The 21,828-nt window shown below is 47.3% G+C and overlaps 1 long non-coding RNA gene and 4 other non-coding genes across 5 annotated transcripts; all 5 read right to left on the reverse strand.

Moving 5' to 3' along the window:
- Positions 1-8,790: 8,790 nt before the first annotated feature.
- LOC135050185 (uncharacterized) lies at positions 8,791-17,884 on the reverse strand. Its single transcript, XR_010241566.1, has 11 exons — positions 17,707-17,884; positions 15,795-15,862; positions 14,963-14,979; positions 14,724-14,747; positions 14,264-14,328; positions 12,914-12,935; positions 11,306-11,372; positions 10,480-10,514; positions 10,242-10,265; positions 9,638-9,659; positions 8,791-8,904 (listed from the first exon to the last, which is right to left on the reverse strand). It is a non-coding gene; the product is annotated as an uncharacterized LOC135050185 (long non-coding RNA).
- LOC135054271 (small nucleolar RNA SNORA8) lies at positions 10,319-10,457 on the reverse strand. The gene has a single exon (XR_010243470.1). It is a non-coding gene; the product is annotated as a small nucleolar RNA SNORA8 (small nucleolar RNA).
- LOC135054273 (small nucleolar RNA SNORA8) lies at positions 13,461-13,599 on the reverse strand. The gene has a single exon (XR_010243472.1). It is a non-coding gene; the product is annotated as a small nucleolar RNA SNORA8 (small nucleolar RNA).
- Positions 14,403-14,528, reverse strand: LOC135054281 (small nucleolar RNA SNORA18). Its single transcript, XR_010243479.1, has one exon. It is a non-coding gene; the product is annotated as a small nucleolar RNA SNORA18 (small nucleolar RNA).
- LOC135054290 (small nucleolar RNA SNORA40) lies at positions 15,629-15,754 on the reverse strand. The gene has a single exon (XR_010243487.1). It is a non-coding gene; the product is annotated as a small nucleolar RNA SNORA40 (small nucleolar RNA).
- Positions 17,885-21,828: the final 3,944 nt, after the last annotated feature.

A 21,828-nucleotide genomic window follows, 5' to 3' on the forward strand; every position in this document is an offset into this window, starting at 1 on the left:
ACACGTTTGCAAAATTCTACAAATTTGATACCCTGGCTGAGGAGGACCTGGAGTTCTCTCATTCGGTGCTGCAGAGTCATCCGCACTCTCCCGCCCGTTTGGGAGCTTTGGTATAATCCCCATGGTCCTGACGGAGTCCCAGCATCCACTAGGACGTCAGAGAAAATAAGAATTTACTTACCGATAATTCTATTTCTCGTAGTCCGTAGTGGATGCTGGGCGCCCATCCCAAGTGCGGATTGTCTGCAATACTTGTACATAGTTATTGTTACAAAAATCGGGTTATTATTGTTGTGAGCCATCTTTTCAGAGGCTCCGCTGTTATCATGCTGTTAACTGGGTTCAGATCACAGGTTGTACAGTGTGATTGGTGTGGCTGGTATGAGTCTTACCCGGGATTCAAAATCCTTCCTTATTGTGTACGCTCGTCCGGGCACAGTATCCTAACTGAGGCTTGGAGGAGGGTCATAGGGGGAGGAGCCAGTGCACACCACCTGATCCTAAAGCTTTTTTTGTGCCCTGTCTCCTGCGGAGCCGCTATTCCCCATGGTCCTGACGGAGTCCCAGCATCCACTACAGACTACGAGAAATAGAATTATCGGTAAGTAAATTCTTATTTTTCATTGCCGTAATCATGCAACGGATGCCCCTAGTGGATTGTGTATATGTCTCATCCTCGTCGACACTGGAGTCAGACTCCGTGTCGACATCTGTGTCTGCCATTTGAGGTAGCGGGCGTGTTTGAGCCCCTGATGGCCTTTGAGACGCCTGGGCAGGCACGGGCTCAGAAGCCGGCTGTCCCACGGCTGTTACATCATCCAGCCTTTTATGTAAGGAGTTCACACTGTCGGTTAATACCTTCCACATATCCACCCACTCTGGTGTCGGCCCCGCAGGGGGTGACATCACATTTATCAGCACCTGCTCCGCCTCCACATAAGCCTCCTCATCAAACATGTCGACACAGCCGTACAGACACCACACACACAGGGAATGCTCTGACTGAGGACAGGACCCCACAGAAGTCCTTTGGGGAGATAGAGTATGCCAGCACACACCACAGCGCTATTTAATCAGGGATTTACACTAAGACAAGTGATTTTCCCTATAGCTGCTTTACATTACAGTTTAGTGCCTAAATTTAGTGCCCCCCCTCTCTTTTTAACCCTGAAACTACAGGGGAGAGCCTGGGGAGCTGTCTTCCAGCTGAGCTGTGAAGAGAAAATGGCGCCAGTGTGCTGTGGGAGATAGCCCCACCCCTTCCTCAGCAGACTTCTCCCGCTTTTATATGTAGTTTATAGTGGGGGAATTTGCACATATATAGTTTGACTATATTATATGCTGTTCGCCATTGTAAGGTACTCAAATTGCAGCCCAGGGCGCCCCCCCCAGCACCCATCAGTGAGCGGAGTGTGTGGTGTGCATAGGGAGCAATGGCACACAGCTGCAGTGCTGTGCGCTACCTTAATGAAGACCAAAGTCTTCTGCCACCGATTTCCAGGATTCTCTTCTTGCTTCTGGCTCTGTAAGGGGGACGGCGGCGCGGCTCCGGACGACCGAGGCTGGGCCTGTGTTCGATCCCTCTGGAGCTAATGGTGTCCAGTAGCCTTAGAAGCCCAAGCTAGCTGCAAGCAGGTAGGTTCGCTTCTCTCCCCTTAGTCCCTCATAGCAGTGAGTCTGTTGCCAGCAGATCTCACTGAAAATAACAAACCTAACAAATACTTTCTTTTCTAGAAGCTCAGGAGAGCACCTAGTGTGCAACCAGCTCGGGCAGGGCACAGATTTTAACTGAGGTCTGGAGGAGGGGCATAGAGGGAGGAGCCAGTGCACACCAGATAGTACCTAATCTTTCTTTTAGAGTGCCCAGTCTCCTGCGGAGCCCGCTATTCCCCATGGTCCTTACGGAGTACCCAGCATCCACTTGGACATCAGAGAAATAATAAAAAAAAAAAAAAAGTGTTAACTATTTCTGGTGTTAACTCTATCACCAGAATCCCAGTAAGTGCACCATGTTCCCCTGCGTGGCTGCAGCACAGGTTACTACAACCTGTCATGTGGGACACTGGTGTTGACACCAGGCAGGCTGTTTCAGCAGGGTACATATTGACAAATACATTGTAGGGTGGAGTGCTGGAACAGCTGAGAAGGAATATAGAGTGGCACATGTTTGTTTTGTGAACCTTTGACTCATTATACAGTAGCTGCTGGAACTTAATACATTCAGAATTAATCAATACATCATACACTTGCCCAGTAGCATTAGACTCCAGCTTCTAGGCAAGACAGAGGCAGTTACTTTGTATCCTGTCCATTGCTGGCACTGGTGGTACTCTGAATAGAGCCTGTATTGACACCAGTAGGTTAAGAGGGCGTGCTACATGTGACCTACCCCTGCCAGTGGAATACTGGGAGGGGATGGGCAAGAGCCTTCGCAGGCTTGCCACACTGGGCATGGTAACAGGTTCTACTTCCACTCAGTGTGTTGTGGACACCCACAAGTTGGAATAGTCCTCCCCCATGCCAACCATTGGGATTGTGAGGGGGAGGGGGTACCAGTGGTCTCATACCTGCCACTCTCATGACTACATTCAGTTATGAACAATACTCACAGGAGGATCCAAAGTGCTTTAAACTAGGATTATAGAAGTTAAATAATAAGATTTTACTTACCGATAAATCTATTTCTCGTAGTCCATAGTGGATGCTGGGACTCCGTAAGGAGCATGGGGAATAGCGGCTCCGCAGGAGACAGGGCACAAAATAAAAGCTCGAGTATCAGGTGGTGTGCACTGGCTCCTCCCCCTATGACCCTCCTCCAAGCCAGTTAGGATACTGTGCCCGGACGAGCGTACATAATAAGGAAGGATTTTGAATCCCGGGTAAGACTCATACCAGCCAGACCAATCACACTGTACAACCTGTGATCTGAACCCAGTTAACAGCATGATAACAGCGGAGCCTCTGAAAAGATGGCTCAACAATAATAACCCGATTTTTGTAACAATAACTATGTACAAGTATTGCAGACAATCCGCACTTGGGATGGGCGCCCAGCATCCACTACGGACTACGAGAAATAGAATTATCGGTAAGTAAATTCTTATTTTCTCTGACGTCCTAGTGGATGCTGGGACTCCGTCAGGACCATGGGGATTATACCAAAGCTCCCAAACGGGCGGGAGAGTGCGGATGACTCTGCAGCACCGAATGAGAGAACTCCAGGTCCTCCTCAGCCAGGGTATCAAATTTGTAGAATTTTGCAAACGTGTTTGCTCCTGACCAAGTAGCAGCTCGGCAAAGTTGTAAAGCCGAGACCCCTCGGGCAGCCGCCCAAGATGAGCCCACTTTCCTTGTGGAATGGGCTTTTACTGATTTTGGCTGTGGCAATCCTGCCACGGAATGTGCAAGCTGAATTGTACTACAAATCCAACGAGCAATCGTCTGCTTTGAAGCAGGAGCACCCAGCTTGTTGGGTGCATACAGGATAAACAGCGAGTCAGATTTCCTGACTCCAGCCGTCCTGGAAACATATGTTTTCAAGGCCCTGACAACGTCCAGCAACTTAGAGTCCTCTAAGTCCCTAGTAGCCGCAGGTACCACAATAGGTTGGTTCATGTGAAATGCAGAAACCACCTTAGGTAGAAATTGAGGACAAGTCCTCAATTCCGCCCTGTCAGAATGAAAAATTAGGTAAGGGCTTTTACATGATAAAGCCGCCAATTCTGACACACGCCTGGCTGAAGCCAAGGCCAACAGCATCGACACCTTCCACGTGAGATACTTTAAATCTACCGTAGACAATGGTTCAAACCAATGTGATTTTAGAAATCTCAACACAACATTGAGATCCCAAGGTGCCACTGGAGGCACAAAAAGGAGGCTGTATGTGCAGCACCCCTTTCACAAATGTCTGAACTTCAGGTACTGAAGCCAGTTCTTTCTGGAAGAATATCGACAAGGCCGAAATTTGAACCTTAATGGACCCTAATTTTAGGCCCATAGACAGTCCTGTTTGCAGGAAATGCAAGAAACGACCCAGTTGAAATTCCTCTGTAGGGGCCTTCTTGGCCTCACACCACGCAACATATTTACGCCAAATGCGGTGATAATGTTTTGCGGTTACTTCCTTTCTGGCTTTTACCAGAGTAGGGATGACTTCTTCTGGAATGCCCTTGTCCTTCAGGATCCGGCGTTCAAACGCAGCCGCGGTAAGTCTTGGAACAGACAAGGCCCCTGCAGTAGCAGGTCCTTTCTTAGAGGTAGAGGCCACGGTTCGTCCGTGAGCATCTCTTGAAGTTCCGGGTACCAAGACCTTCTTGGCCAATCCGGAACCACGAGTATAGTTCTTACTCCTCTCCTTCTTATGATTCTCAATACTTTTGGTATGAGGGGCAGAGGAGGGAACACATACACTGACTGGTACACCCACGGCGTTACCAGAGCGTCCACTGCTATTGCCTGAGGGTCCCTTGACCTGGCGCAATATCTGTCCAGTTTTTTGTTTAGACGTGACGCCATCATGTCCACCTTTGGTTTTTCCCAACGGTTTACAATTTGGTGGAAGACTTCTGGGTGAAGTCCCCACTCTCCCGGGTGAAGGTCGTGTCTGCTGAGGAAGTCTGCTTCCCAGTTGTCCACTCCCGGAATGAACACTGCTGACAGTGCTATCACATGATTTTCCGCCCAGCGAAGAATCCTTGCAGTTTCTGCCATTGCCCTCCTGCTTCTCGTGCCGCCCTGTCTGTTTACGTGGGCGACTGACGTGATGTTGTCCGATTGGATCAACACCGCCTGACCCTGAAGCAGAGGTTTTGCTTGAATTAAGGCATTGTAAATGGCCCTTAGTTCCAGAATGTTTATATGAAGAGATGTTTCCATGCTTGACCACAAGCCCTGGAAATTCCTTCCCTGTGTGACTGCTCCCCAGCCTCTCAGGCTGGCATCCGTGGTTACCAGGATCCAATCCTGAATGCCAAATCTGCGGCCCTCTAGTAGATGAGCACTCTGAAGCCACCACAGGAGAGACACCCTTGTCCTTGGCGACAGGGTTATCCGTTGATGCATCTGAAGATGCGATCCGGACCATTTTCCCAGTAGATCCCACTGAAACGTTCTTGCATGGAATCTTCCGAATGGAATCGCTTCGTAAGAAGCCACCATTTTTCCCAGGACCCTTGTGCACTGATGCACTGAGACCTGTCCTGGTTTTAGGAGGTTCCTGACTAGCTCGGATAACTCCCTGGCCTTCTCCTCCGGGAGAAACACCTTCTTCTGGACTGTGTCCAGAATCATTCCTAAGAACAGTAGACGTGTCGTTGGAATCAGCTGCGATTTTGGGATATTTAGAATCCATCCGTGCTGACTTAGCACTACCTGAGATAGTGCCACTCCGACTTCTAACTGTTCCTTGGTTCTTGCCCTTATCAGGAGATCGTCCAAGTAAGGGATAATTAAGATGCCTTTTCTTCGTAGAAGAATCATCATTTCGGCCATTACCTTGGTAAAGACCCGAGGCGCCGTGGACAATCCAAACGGCAGCGTCTGAAACTGATAATGACAGTTTTGTACTACAAACCTGAGGTACCCTTGGTGAGAAGGGTATATTGGGACGTGGAGATAAGCATCTTTGATGTCCAACGACACCATATAGTCCCCCTCTTCCAGGTTCGCTATCACCGCTCTGAGTGACTCCATCTTGAATTTGAACCTTTTTATGTAAGTGTTCAAAGATTTTAGATTGGTCTCACCGAGCCGTCCGGCTTCGGTACCACAAATAGTGTGGAATAATACCCCTTCCCCTGTTGTAAGAGGGGTACCTTGATTATCACCTGCTGGGAGTACAGCTTGTGAATGGCTTCCAGAACTGCCTCCCTGTCGGAGGGAGACTTTGGTAAAGCAGACTTCAGGAACCGATGAGGAGGAAACGCCTCGAATTCCAGTTTGTACCCCTGTGATACTACCTGTAGAATCCAGGGATCCACTTGCGAGTGAGCCCACTGCGCGTTGAAATTCTTGAGACGGGCCCCCACCGTGTCTGAGTCTGCTTGTAAAGCCCCAGCGTCATGCTGAAGACTTGGCAGAAGCAGGGGAGGGCTTCTGCTCCTGGGAAGCGGCTGCATGGTGCAGTCTTTTTCCTCTTCCTCTGCCCCTGGGCAGAAAGGAGTGGCCTTTTGCTCGCTTGTACTTATGGGAACGAAAGGACTGAGTTTGAAAAGACTGTCTTTTTCTGCTGATGTGAAGTAACCTGGGGTAAAAAGGTGGATTTTCCAGCAGTTGCCGTGGCCACCAGGTCTGTTAGACCAGCCCCAAATAACTCCTCCCCCTTATACGGCAATACTTCCATGTGCCGTTTGGAATCTGCGTCCCCTGACCACTGTCGGGTCCATAATGCTCTTCTGGCAGAGATGGACATTGCGCTTACTCTTGATGCCAGGGTACAAATATCCCTCTGCGCATCACGCATATATAACAATGCATCCTTTAAATGTTCTATAGTTAACAGAATATTGTCCCTATCCAGGGTATCAATATTCTCAGTCAGGGAATCCGCCCATGCGACTCCAGCACTGCACATCCAGGCTGATGCGATTGCTGGTCGCAGTATAACACCAGTATGTGTATATACTTTTCAGGATATTTTCCAGCCTCCTATCAGCTGGTTCTTTGAGGGTGGCCATATCAGGGGACGGTAACGCTACTTGTTTAGATAAACGTGTGAGCGCCTTATCTACCCTAGGGGGTGTTTCCCACCGCGCCCTAACCTCTGGCGGGAAAGGGTATAGTGCTAATAATTTATTAGAAATTAGCTGTTTTTTATCGGGGGAAACCCACGCTTTATCACACACCTCATTTATTTCATCAGACTCAGGAAAAACTATTGGCAGTTTTTTCACACCCCACATAATACCCGCCTTTGTGGTACTTGTAGTGTCAGAAAGGTTCAATGCCTCTTTCATTGCCGTGATCATGTAACGTGTGGCCCTACTGGACATTACGTTTGTCTCGTCACCGTCGACACTAGACTCAGTATCTGTATCCGTGTCGACCCACTGAGGTAGCGGCCGTTTTAGGGCCCCTGAGGGTGTCTGAGACGCCTGAACAGGCACTAATTGATTTGCCGGCTTTCTCATGTCGTCAACAGTTTTTTGCAAATTGCTGACATTATCACTTAATTGCTTAAACACAATCATCCAGTCAGGTGTCGACTCCCTAGGGGGTGACATCACTAACACAGGCAACTGCTCCGCCTCCACCTCATTTTCCTCCTCATACATGTCGACACACGCGTACCGACACACAGCACACACACCGGGAATGCTCTGATAGAGGACAGGACCCCACTTAGTCCTTTGGCGAGACAGAGGGAGAGTCTGCCAGCACACACCCAGTGCGATATATATATATATATATATATATATATATATATATATATACACATATACATACATACACAGGGATAACCTTATATAAGTGTTAATCCCTTCTAGCTGCTATTTTGTTATTATCTGCTGCCAAAATGCCCCCCTTTCTCTTTTTTACCCTGAATCAGAAGCAGGACTGCAGGGGAGAGTCAGGGAGCCGTCCTTCCAGCGGAGCTGTGAGGGAAAAATGGCGCCAGTGTGCTGAGGAGATAGGCCCCGCCCCTTCACGACATCCTCATCTCCCGCTTTTTCTGTGTAAAATGGCAGGGGAAAAAATACATCCATATAGCCCTGGAGCTATATGTGATGTATTCCTTTAGCCAGCTAAGGTATTTAAGTTATATTGCGTCTCAGGGCGCTCCCCCCCCAGCGCCCTGCACCCTCAGTGACCGGAGTGTGAAGTGTGCTGAGAGCAATGGCGCACAGCTGCGGTGCGCTACCTTAGTCTTGACGACAGGATGTCTCCTGCCGCCGATTTCACCGGACCTCTTTGTCTCTTCTGGTTCTGTAAGGGGGACGGCGGCGCGGCTCCGGTGACCCATCCAGGCTTAACCTGTGATCGTCCCTCTGGAGCTAACGTCCAGTAGCCTAAGAAGCCCAATCCACTCTGCACTCAGGTGAGTTCACTTCTTCTCCCCTTAGTCCCACGGTGCAGTGAGCCTGTTGCCAGCAGGACTCACTGAAAATAAAAAAAAACCTAACTAAACTTTTATTCTAAGCAGCTCAGGAGAGCCACCTAGATTGCACCCTTCTCGGCCGGGCACAAAAATCTAACTGGCTTGGAGGAGGGTCATAGGGGGAGGAGCCAGTGCACACCACCTGATACTCAAGCTTTTATTTTGTGCCCTGTCTCCTGCGGAGCCGCTATTCCCCATGGTCCTTACGGAGTCCCAGCATCCACTACGGACGTTAGAGAAAAGCATTTGGGTTCTATTTTGACTACCCAAAGGAGCATTAGTAACCAGTAAGGATTACCTGGGGCATTATTGTAGTAGTGGAACAAATATACACAAGGGATAGTATGCAGTGGCACTCATTGTGGTTGGTAAAGCAGGCACCAGCATATAACACAGGCTTGTCATTACATGCCGACAGTAAATACAGATCTATTGTGTTTCCATAGACTAGTAAAAAATCTGACTGGTGGATTCTCAGACCACAGCTTGTAATGTTTCCAACCTAGATCCATGCATTACAGTAGCTGGATGTGAGCATTTATGGTGACTGTCCGACTGCAGCGTGTACACAGGCACACCAGGTATAAACCACACTCTCCCTGCATTAGACAGACATCTGAACACCACAGACTACTGCATTCATGGACAAATGTTAACATTGATTCCAGCATTGGTAAATAAACCACAAGAAGTTCAGACTCCAGAACAGTTTATTGTATATGCAGAAACAAGATACATTTAAGGCTGTTCCATTTTGCACAAATCTTTGCTTCTGCCTACAGCTGTTGTGTCACCCTTTACCGCAACTAAAGAGGAGAAAGATAATGGTAAAAGTTATTCAGTTAATGTTCGCACAGAAGTACAAGACTAAAATAAAAAAAGACCCCATATATAGCCAGCATGAAGACAAGCTACACAGAGCCTCTACACTATGTCACTACAGAAACTCATGAAGGGAAACAAATGCACTGAAGGCCCAAGAGGCACAGAGACCAAGTGTCTGGACGGGTGGTCTTCTGTATGCCGAATGTCAGGATCCCGACGCACAATATACCGGCGCCGGAATCCCGACAACTATTCTCCCGCGTGGAGGTCCATGACCCCCCTGGAGGGAGAATAAAATAGTGTGGCGCACATAGCGCGCCACCATGCCTGCAGCGAGCCCGCAAGGGGCTCCTTTGCGCTCACCACGCTGTCAGTATGCCGGCGGTCGGGCTCCCGGCGCCGGTATGCTGGTCACCGGGAGCCAGCATACAGTGTGACACCCGTCTGGACTATAACCTTCTGATATTGGCCACTAGGGGGCAGACTTCACAAATCTAACAGGTTTAATGAACTTTATACAGACACAGGTAAGGCTCCAGTCTACAGGGGAAGACAAGGTATCACCTCTATGAAAGTCCATGGCACACACACGTAGTGGCCACAGTATCCGTTAGGGGATTATTATCTTGGTCACGGCGTAAGAACAGCTGGGGTAAGCCAGAGCAGCTCTCTTTGATATGACCACTAGGCTACATACAAGCATCAGAACTGTACCTTGGTGGACTTCTCCTTAAGCCTGTATGGAGGGAAAGGAGAGAGTGTCAATGAAAGCAATTTATACACATGGTGTAACATGCAGCTGCAGTGTGTATTTGTTGATCAGAAGGTTTTGCACTGTAGTAGCAGCACACAAGTATACCCTCCGAGGCGTTCCTCTATGGTCATGTCCACAGCGAGCTAGAAACTGGATGTTCTAGCAGCTTTGGTAATGACCATGCAATACATTTGTGAGACAGCTGGAGCTAGCAAGAAACCAGTCCTCCCCCAGGCCAAGCAGCCAGTGTTACAGTCAGGACGCAGAGCTACAGACCACAGATAAACCCCACTAATGTCTTGTTTACTACGACATGGGCACCCAGTACTTTGTTGAATACCAGAGTTACTGAAATTCAGCCATTACAGTCCAGGTTTTATGGATATCCAAGCTTCAGCACATACTTTAGTGCCTCTGTTATGGAATTCTTTAAAACCTGGAAAGGAATGGCAGCATTTGGGACACTATGGCCTATTTATAAAAGTATGGCCATCTGGCACAGTATATTGTACATGAGGATTTGCAAGGTGTTATTTACAGTGAGCTAGACAGATGGCAGCTTACCTGTTATGACTGGAGGCTTTTCCCCTGTGGGAGAAAATAAAAATATATGTAAGGATGCTATAGGATTAAAGAATGACAGCTGTATCAGCATAAATACCAGGTTTACAAGCACATGAGGCTTGGAAACCAACGATGCCAGTTACTGATTTAATATTGCACTGGTTAATGAACACCACAATAGGAAGCAGCCATTGGGTGCAGATACCGTTCAGTGCATGGACATACGCCATTATCTCACCTCATAAGAGCAGGTAGCTCCGGCCTCTCCAGAACCTGGAAGATGAAGATAAAGTCTCTGGTTACTATAGCAACCGCTACAGCAGGACAGATACAGAAACGCTCCACTGACACCCATCTATACCCAATGTACTCCAGTGTACCCCATGGATGCAGGAGAAAGTGGGGCTGTCTGAATGGAGCATATACTGCTTCACCATTCCTCAGCAAGCCGGTCACGCCCCCTCAGAAGAGCCACCTTATAATAAGCTAGATCATAACTATACATTTGAGGAGACAGACTACAAATACAGGTTGAGTCTCGCATATCCAAAAACCTGATGAATTTATGGAGCGCTGGAGATTGTGACCTTTGCTTTCCGATTACACAAGCTTTGTGCACTGCACAAAATTAAAAGACTGTATAAAGTTACCTCCTTCAGGCAGTGTATAAGGCGTACTGTATATGAAACAAATGCATTGTGTTTAGATGTGGTTCCCATCCCAAATCTCATTAAGGTATGTGAATTTGCAAAGACCTGAAAAATGACACTTCTGGTGCAAAGTACATCAGAAACTGGACTCAACCTGTATATAGTATGTTAGGTTTAATAAACAGCCGAGCTGGGGGCTTACCGCTGTACATCACATCAGTTCTAATCAGATAGGTCTTTGGCTCACACCTCAGTCACACAGCAGTTGAACACAATATCATCACATGAACTGATTTATGGAACTGCGGTTTTGGTCATCTGTTGCTTTATCAGAAACTTTTCCTCCAAAATTGCAGACTATACTGTAATGTCACCTGAATAAAGCTGGGAATACGGCTTAGCAACAAACATTACCTGCATCTTCATAGAGATGGTTACACTTCACAACGGTGCCCAAAACAGAGGTGCAAGTTCACAGCATCTAAAATAAAAACAGGTGACAAGACTAGGTAAGTTATCGCCAGCAAGACTGTAAAGGAGACTGCATGTCATGTTTAGTAGGTAATGTGAACCGCAACTCTTATCTGTTAGGAGTCTCCAACAATGGGGGTAATTCCAAGTTGAACGCAGCAGGAAATTTTAGCAGTTGGGCAAAACCATGTGCACTGCAGGGAGGGTAGATATAACATTTGCAGAGAGTCAGATTTGGGTGGGTTATTTTATTTCTGTGCAGGGTAAATACTGGCTGCTTTATTTTTACACTGCAAATTAGATTGCAGATTGAACACACCACACCCAAATCTAACTCTCTGCACATGTTATATCTGCCTCCCCTACAGTGCACATGGTTTTGCCCAATTGCTAATAGAATTCCTGCTGCGATCAACTTTGAATTACACCCAATGAACGCACCATCAGGATAAGCCTCAACTGACAGACTAACTTAAAGATGCAATATTGGAGGTAAGCTGCACACATTAAGGCTCCCACATCTAGTCGAATCCTGTGTGAATACTACACCAGTAGAACACAGACAGGGAAAGTAAGGCATTACCATATGCCTGCCATTTATGAAACACCTAGTACAGGCCTGGCCAACCTGTGGCTCTCCAGCTGTTGTAAAACTTACCACATCCCAGCATGCCCTGCCACAGTTTTTGAAAACCCATTAGCAAAACAGTCAGGGCATGCTGGAATTTGTAGTTTCACAACATCTGGAGAGCCACAGGTTAGCAATGCCTGACCTGGTATGTGCATGTCTGATTTAGCAAGGTTAATGTATCGTTGTGTCTGGTTAACTACAAACTGTTCCTTGTTGTGCCCAATCAGTGGTTTAGGTGGTGTGTTTTTGGTTGTAGTTATGTTTCTGTCTAGAGGAGGTATCTCCATTTTTGGACATTCCCACCCACTCATCCCATTAAGGTATCCTGGTTGTATGGAGGAGAGAATGGGAGTAGTGGCTGTCTTGCTTGTATATCTTGAGGTGCTCTCCCCCCACCAATACACTGGTTAGGTTGATTCTACCCTACTAAGGCCCAGCAGCACCAATGGTCCTAGGGGACCTTGTGATTTGTATTACTGGGAGGAGAGTTGGATAACTTAAGAGTATATGATGGACTGGCAGGCCCGATTGGGGTAGTGAGTAGATGCTGTGGGGGGCCATTCTTGCCACCTTATAAAATGTGGACAAACGATGGGTAGTTTAACACTATTGTAGGCTTTTTAATACATAGCCAACTGGATTTGGGTTTAAGTTCTATTCTAGACAGGTAAGCATTAAGCATCTTCTAGAACAGGTGAGGTAGCTCCAGTCTACAGCTTAACAGTTCATAGTGTATGGCTAGGACTTCAGGCTCTCACAGTATCACCTCCATGAAAGACCATAGTACACACGTAGTGGCTATAGTATCCTGTAGGGGATTATAATCTTGTTCACAGCGTAAGAACAGCTGGGGTTAGCCAGAGAAGCTCTTTGAAGTGACCACTAGGCTACACAAGCAGAACTGTATTAGACAACTGTACCTTGTCAGACTTCACCTTGAGCCTGTATGGAAGGAAAGGAAGAGTCCGTTAGAGACCTGTTCATACAAGTGACAACCTACAGCTGCAGAGCACTTCTTGGCATGAAGGTTTTATACTGTAATTTGGCGATCACCCAAATACCCTCTGAGGCTGTACTCTTAGGTCATATCTAGAGTGATCAGCTTTGGTAGTGACCATGCAATATATGCATTTGTGTGACAGCTGGAGCTAGCAGAACCATTCCTCCCCCTAAGCAGTGCAGTCCACTATCACATAGTAGGATGTAAAGCTTCATTGACACCCATTATTGCAGATAAGCCCCACTAATGCCTTATTTACTATGACATGGGCACCCAGTATTCTGTGAGATAATCTGGCCTAGTCTAGAGAGATTGTGCATTTAGCACAGTACTAGTGTTATTGTAGGAGACGTTGCCAGGTCTTATGCAAGACCAGGTAAGGAGAATTGGAGCTATTTACTTGCTATGATTGGAGGGAGGATTTTCACCTGTGAAAATAAAGGGAGCATATAGGATTAAAGAATGACAGTTGTATCAGCAGAAATACCAGGTTTACAGGCACAAGAGGCCTGGAAACTAACGATGCTAGTAACTGATTTAATATTGCACTGGTTAATGAACACCACAATAGGAAGGAGCCATTGGGTGAAGATACCGTACAGTGCATAGACATACATTGTCCCAGAAGGGGTGGGAAGCATCAGCGCAAAAAAAAAAAAAAAAAAAAAAGCCAGAACTCAACCATTCTGGAGCTTTGGTGCAGTGGGTAACACCATCACATTACCCCCGAGAGGGATCCATTGAGATCCTTCTCATCACAAAGTCACTTGACACATGCAGATGGACTCACAGTTCCTAAACTCTAGTCCCCCACGATGTAAAGGACAGCTCATCACAATGCAATGAGTCATTCTGCCCAAGGGCAGGAAGCACCAACTACTCCAGAACCTGCAAGATGCAACAAACTGCAGAAGTCTGAACGACTGTTGGTCCGTTTACCAGCATTTCAGAGCAAATGGACAATTGTCATTTGCTCCCAACATATTACCAAATTTGTGTTCCAGTCAGGGAGGTTGGACAATCTTTAGGTGTATGGGCAGTTTAAGCAGCATCTGAATGGAGCATATTACTGTCCCATTCCTCAGGCTGTTCTGGCTGATGTAGTTTGAAGCTCCCTCAGAGCATGTTTATATCAACATGAGTACAATAAGCAGTGCATTTGCAGACACTGAACATAAATGCATTATACATTAAGTTTAGTTAGCATGCAGACTGGATACACTAAAGCACCACCTGAGTAAAGCTGGGAATACTGCTTAGCAATCGTTACCTGCATCTTCATGGAGATTGTTGCTCTTCCAAACAGCGTCCAAAACAAGTTTACATTCATGGTATCTGAAATAGAGCAGGTGACAGATTTAGGTTAGCTGTAGCCAGCAGGAACATACAGAAGTCTGCATGGCACTGGGTGCTGTTATGCAGTCATAGCCAACTAATTACAAAGTTTAGAAGGCAAAGCAAACTGCAACTTTTATCTCTGAGGCGTTTCCAACGATATGAACTTACATCGAAGTACCATCGGGATAGACCTCAACCAAAAGACTAATTTAACCTCCAAGATTAAACATTGGAGTAGACTGCATACAATTAAAGCTCCCTCACTTTTTGGTGCAAGAACACTAGAAGACAGACCATGAACAATGAGATACAAGGCTATAGCCAATACATGGTAGGGCAGACTTAGACATATGATCTCTAATACTGTAATAAAATAGCATCAGCTTAATTACCTTCAGAGCACTGTTACACACCATCTGAGGAAAGACATGAGCGTTAGCAATACCATAAGTGCATTCTATGCTATAATATGTACCAAGTGCGCTGTTCAGAAAGGCATCGGTCAGTCACACTGGGTCAGAGCAGTTGAACATTGCCAATCATCAGAACAGTTGGGTCTGGGACCAGAACTAGGAGATTCCCAGCGGTCAGATACTCAAGTGCAGCAATAAGCGTTAACAGGCAAACTCACCTTATGTACAAAGTCACCTGAAAGGGGAGGGGAAAAAAAAAAAGTCAGTTATGAGTGTTCAACGTACAAGAGGCTAATCACATAAGCTAAACCAGAGGTTCTCAAACTCGGTCCTCGGGAGCCCACACAGCGCATGTTTTGCAGGTAACCCAGCAGGTGCACAGGTGTATTAATTACTCACTGACACATTTTAAAAAGTCCACAGGTGAAGCTAATTATTTCACTTACGATTCTGTGAGGAGACCTGCAAAACATACACTGTGTGGGCTCCCAAGGACCGAGTTTGAGAACCTCTGAGCTAAACTCTCCGTGCAATGCAGACAAGTTCCACAAGACCCAGCTTGAATATTTGTCCCCATGACATACAGATGTTACTAGGGAGTGGGAGAAAGCAGCAGACCGCAGTTTCCCTTGTATATTTACAGGATTATATCTCCGGTGATAACTTTGCAATGCAGTAAACGGAAGCCCACGAGCCTGGGACTGTCAGCTGTAGCATAGAGCCACTTCCTTGCAGGGAGGGTAATTAAATTGCAGCTAATCAATGGATTGAGGGGAGGGGGGGGGGGGGGGGGGGACACGGACCTTTGCTTAACTAGAAAGTCTACTTTAAAACTCCATTTAAATAGCTAGAGAGTAGTGATCCAACAGAAAGACAGTAGGATACATGTCCCTCCCCATTAGTAACACAACTCCTACAAATCAAGTAGTTGTGGGTTGCAAGAGAAGGTGTTTGTCTCAGCACTTGTATTACATCTGCCCCTACATGTAGGACAAACCAACACAACTACAAGTGCTACTGAAGTGGAGCAACACGCCAACGCTGACTTACCGGTATCAGGGCACATTGTCCTCACAGAGGAGATCCAGGTCACAGATGAGCAAGCCAGACATGCGCACCTACAGTAAGGGGGAGGGATAGTGATTAGCACCAGAAAAGAGAACATAAGACAAGTGTCACATGTACCAGGTCTCATTGTCACCAGTGCAACTTTACATGATGGAAGCAAAACCTGTACATCATCGCTATCGCCTTACTGGGTGCTTCAGACACACTCATGTGAGAGTATGCCTGTGTATACCGTAAGGCAGAACATGCAACCCCAGCAGATGCACACCTGGAACTGTACATAGAATGTCACCACAGGCAACACCCACTCAACCCATCTTGTCTGCCACTTATTTAACATCATGGTATCACCCTATTCAATCTACAGGCAATATGCAGCTCCTAGTAAGGATACAATATCTATAAACTAAGGGTTCATTTACTTCTATGCAATGTTCACACCCCCACAAATAAGTAGCTACAAGTGTACTAACACTACTACAGAATTACACAGATTCTAACGGGTGGTCTTCTGTATGCCGGCGGTCGGGCTCCCGGCGCTCAGTATACCGGCGCCGGGAGCCCGACAGCCGGCATACCGACACTTATTTTCCCTCGTGGGGGTCCACGACCCCCATAGAGGGAGAATAAAATAGTGCGGTGCGGCGCGCGTAGCGCGCCACCGTGCCCGTAGCGTGGCGAGCGCAGCGAGCCCGCAAGGGGCTCATTTGCGCTCGCCACACTGTCGGTAAGCCGGCGGTCAGCCTCCCGGCGCCGGTATGCTGGTCGCCGGGAGCCCGACCGCCGGCCAGCCGTAGTGAACCCGATTCTAACACAGCCCTGCAGAGCCGCATACAAATGCACAAGTCTAGGGTTAATTCCAGCAACTCCCCCACCATGCAGGGGGTAGTGACATGAGTTGAGCCCTAAACCTGTAAACACTTTGCGGAGAGGACACCCTACAGGCGTCTCCATGGCACATCTTAATACATGAAGCAAGTTACCCCTGATTGTTATTATAGTTACACTGAAACTTCACTCCCGACAGCAGGTAACCGGCCGGCCATATCGGCAGTCAGGCACCTCAACGGAACATCGCCCGTGTGTAGGGCCCTTAAGCCTTTCAATTATTGGTCAAACAACTGGGTAAATGTATGAAGCAGTGATAAGTGAACAAGTTGCCCATGGCAACTTGGACAAATATTTATAATTTTCATACTGTAAAGTTATATACAGAGCAGCTGATTAGTTGCCATAGGCAACTACTTCACCGCTTCATACGTTTACCCCATACCAGGCATCGACTATACTCGATGTACAGAGATCATAAAAAATGCCTGTACGGGTGTAGTACGAGTGGCTGGGATCCTGGGGCCAGCATACCAGCGCGGGAATCCCAACAGCCAGCATACAGACAGCTGCGCTAGTGAGCTCACTGCACTCGCCACGCTGCAGGCACGCTATGCTATTCTCCCTCCAGGGATGTGCTGGACCCCCAAGAAGGAGAATATGTGTCGGCACAGCAGCAATCAGGATCCCGCCACCGGTATGCTGGTTGTCGGGATCCCGGCCGGCGGCATACTGAGGACCACCCACCTGTACATGTGGGTGCAGGAGTATGGAGATAGAGTACCAGCCTGATACAATCAGCACCCATGCACACGTGTGGGGAGACGGCAGCGTGGGAGCATGGCAGGCAAGATGGCCGCTGCTCACAATGGAGGAGGGGAGCGCCATTGTTAGGTTCGGGACACTGCAGCAGGAGTATTAGGCGGAGTGGAGTATACAGTGGAGTTAGCGGGGGGAGGGGTATTATATATGGCAGAAAGTGTGAGGAATATACAGACAGCGAATAGTACACAGCGGTGCAGGTATACACGACACTGCTAGGGTTAATACGGCAGAGCCGCTGTACCTTGCAGCGCGCCAGCTGGACCCCTGGCATCAGACCGATTCTTCCGCAACACAGCACCATAGACAAGTCACAGCCGCCGCCAGAGAGAGCGCCTAGCACGAGGGTCTGGCTTTATATACCTCTCTGTGCGTCACATGTGGGCGGCGACCTAACCCCGCCCCCTCAGTGTGCTGTCTGCAGCCGCCTCTTCCACTACAGCGTATCCGGCCAGCGCGCACACTACATCCCCTTCTGTAAAGGGTGTGTCTATTTTCCCTTAGTGACAAGGACCAGGATGTGACAACAGGATAGGGCGGAAGGAAGTTCTCTTTTGCCCTTACGGCACTTTCATGTTTGATCCATTCTCTGTTTATTTTATGGCAGGCATGTCCAAACTGCAGCCTTCTAGCTGTTGTGAAACTACATATTCCAGCATGCCCTGACACAGTTTTGCTCTCAGAGAATGCTAAAGCTGTATCAGGGCATGCTGGGATGTGTAGTTTCTCAACAGCTGGAGGGCCACAGTTTGGACATGCCTGTTTTATGGTATTTAGGGCCAGATGTGTGAAAGCACGCTGTGGTTCCCACTGACCACAGCGCACCTTAAGGCAGCATTTTGCTCTGCACCCATATATATGACTGGCGTGTTAACGCCGTATGCCCTGGCCGCTGCACGCCCCCGCCACTTACGGCTTCCTCGCAGTACTGAATGGGTAGATGCTAGAATCAAGTGGGCTAAGGGACCTTTTCCGTCTGGGGGAGGAGTCACAACACAAGGGGGAGGAGCTAGGCCAGCGGGATAGTTCCTCTACTATCCACGCCACCAACTATTACCTTTAGTAATCAGGTGGCGAGCGGAGCGGAGCGAGCCACCGAGCCCGAAGCGTGGCGAGCGAACTTTTCGGGTACCCTGTTCCCCCGTAGCTCCTCCCCCTGGTGACGTGTCTCCTCCCCTAGATACGTCAGAAGGTCCCTTCTCCCACTCCGAAATAGAATCAACCGTACTGAATGGGTATGGGAGACGAAGAGCAGAGGCAATGTATGATTGCCTCTGCTGTCCCTTTTCGTCTCCTGAAGCCGTCGGTCCGGAACGCTTCCCCCGGGCAGGCGATGTGTTCAAAATGTGCAGTGGCTTAGTTTTTTTGGGGTGTTTTGAATAAACTTTATTTAAAGTGGACATTCTTCTGCTGGTCCACACAGCTCTACTGCGCATGTGCCGGGGGCCTCCGGTGGTGCACACAGGGAGAAGGGCGCATGCGCACACATTGCGGCGCCGAGCCAATGTGGAGGGTGCGCTACCGCGGGACAGGTAGGATAACGCACTCCCACATCGGCAGGGGCCTTAATCATACATTGTGGCGGCGGCTGCTGGCGTATCACCACGATAATGTGGTGATACGCCCCAGGACACATAACGTCTATTAGGAAGTTTTTTCATACATCACCCCCAAAGTTTTGTGTATTGGCAGTTGCATACCTCCCAACATGACCCTCTCCAGGAGGGACACCATGCTCTGCTTCTGGTCTTCTCTTGCTGGAATCTATTTTGAATAGGTTAATGCACAGGTTCTCAAACTCGGTCCTCAGGACCCCACACAGTGCATGTTTTGCAGGTCTCCTCAGAGAATCGCAAGTGAAATAATTAGCATCACCTGTGGACCTTTTAAAATGTGTCAGTGAGTAATTAATACACCTGTGCATCTGCTGGGTTATCTGCAAAACACGCACTGTGTGGGGTCCTGAGGACCAAGTTTGAGAAACACTGGGTTAATGGATAAAAAGAGGTGTTTCAGCGCAGGTGATGGATATCATAAATTAAGAGTGAAGTCCAGAAGCAGACGGACTGTGAATAGTGAAAGTAGGACATAACCCTTTAGTGAGTGCTTTAGCAATTGGGCAAAACCATGTTGCACTGCAGGTGGGGCAGATGTAACATGTGCAGTAGGTTTACCACCTCATCACTTTAATTCTGGACACATATTAATTACACAGGTTCTATGGCTGATTAAAACCAGGTGAAATGGAGTCTTGAAGTAAGCCAGCCACATAACCTGTGTAATTAGTATGTGTCCAGAATTAAAGGGATTAGGTGGTAACCCTAATGTGCAGAGAGAGTTAGATTTGGGTGGGGTATGTTCAAACTAAAATCTAAATTGCATTGTAAAAATGAAGCAGCCAGTATTTACCCTGCACAGAAACAATATAACCCAACCAAATATAAATCTGTCTGCACATGTTGCATCTGCCCCATCTGCAGCAGTGATGTGCGGTGGGGTGAGGCAGAGCCTTTCCTGTCATACTAACGTTTGGACCAGAATTTTGACTGTATAAAGTATATGGAAAGTACAAAGAATATGTTAGAAATATCTTCTCTGTATTATTCTAATCATTTTTATAGTCAAAAAATTCTCAAGTAAAAAGTTTATGGCAGGTGAGGCACTCTTATCTATTCTGCACATCTCCAGCAGTATATACTGCTGCACCTGTGTATAATGCCCACATGTATATACTGCTGCACCTGTGTATAATGCCCACATGTATATACTGCTGCACCTGTGTATAATGCCCACATGTATATCCTGCTGCACCTGTGTATAATGCCCACATGTAAATCCTGCTGCACCTGTGTATAATGCCCACATGTATATACTGCTGCACCTGTGTATAATGCCCACATGTATATACTGCTGCACCTGTGTATAATGCCCACATGTATATACTGCTGCACCTGTGTATAATGCCCACATGTATATCCTGCTGCACCTGTGTATAATGCCCACATGTATATACTGCTGCACCTGTGTATAATGCCCACATGTATATCCTGCTGCACCTGTGTATAATGCCCACATGTATATCCTGCTGCACCTGTGTATAATGCCCACATGTATATACTGCTGCACCTGTGTATAATGCCCACATGTATATCCTGCTGCACCTGTGTATAAAGCTCACATGTATATACTGCTGCATCTGTGTATAATGCCCACATGTATATACTGCTGCACCTGTGTATAATGCCCACATGTATATACTGCTGCTCCTGTGTATAATGCCCACATGTATATACTGCTGCATCTGTGTATAATGCCCACATGTATATACTGCTGCACCTGTGTATAATGCCCACATGTATATCCTGCTGCACCTGTGTATAAAGCTCACATGTATATACTGCTGCACCTGTGTATAATGCCCACATGTATATACTGCTGCACCTGTGTATAATGCCCACATGTATATCCTGCTGCACCTGTGTATAAAGCTCACATGTATATACTGCTGCACCTGTGTATAATGCCCACATGTATATACTGCTGCACCTGGGTATAATGCCCACATGTATATACTGCTTGTCACTGACCTGGGACGACAGAGTAGGGTACTCGGGAATTCTTCTAATGGTCGGGAAGAGGAACCATAGCTGGGTCGGAGTAGGTCTTCCTCATGCAGCTTTATAATGCTTGAGAACGATACCAAAGAACACTGAATGAAGAAAAGAGTGATGACTTGTGAACGATGCTGAAGAACACTGAATGAATAAATGAGTGATGATTTGTGAACGATGCTGAAGAACTCTGAATGAAAAAATGAGTGATGATTTGTGAACGTTGCTGAAGAACTCTGAATGAAGAAATGAGTGATGATTTGTGAACGATGCTGAAGAACTCTGAATGAAGAAATGAGTGATGATTTGTGAACAATGCTGAAGAACACTGAATCTCAGTAAGCTGAAAGGCACCCTGACACTGGAAGCACTGGAGCTCAGTAAACTGGGAGACACACTGTAGCTGGAAGCACTGTAAGTCAGTAAGCTGGGAGACACGCTGACGCTGGGAGACACACTTGTCGAAGTCGAAAATATTACACACACACCACGTGCAAACACCACACAGAAGTGGCCTCTGTGCGTGCGCGTTTTCACCATGCGTGCGCATTCATGCACACTACGTAGACTGGTTCACGAGCCTTGCGTATTGGCGCATGGTATGAGTAAATACGGTAGCATTCGCACAGAAAAGCTACAAAGACATATTCAATATTCAATTCATATAGTGCACAATTTACACATAGTCTCCACACACATTGCCAGCAAGTTACATTTACTCAGAGGGTAGAACAATAGAGTTATCCAGCTTTACA

Source organism: Pseudophryne corroboree, chromosome 2, assembly GCF_028390025.1.
Source record: "Pseudophryne corroboree isolate aPseCor3 chromosome 2, aPseCor3.hap2, whole genome shotgun sequence".
NCBI classification, from domain to species: Eukaryota; Metazoa; Chordata; class Amphibia; order Anura; family Myobatrachidae; genus Pseudophryne; species Pseudophryne corroboree.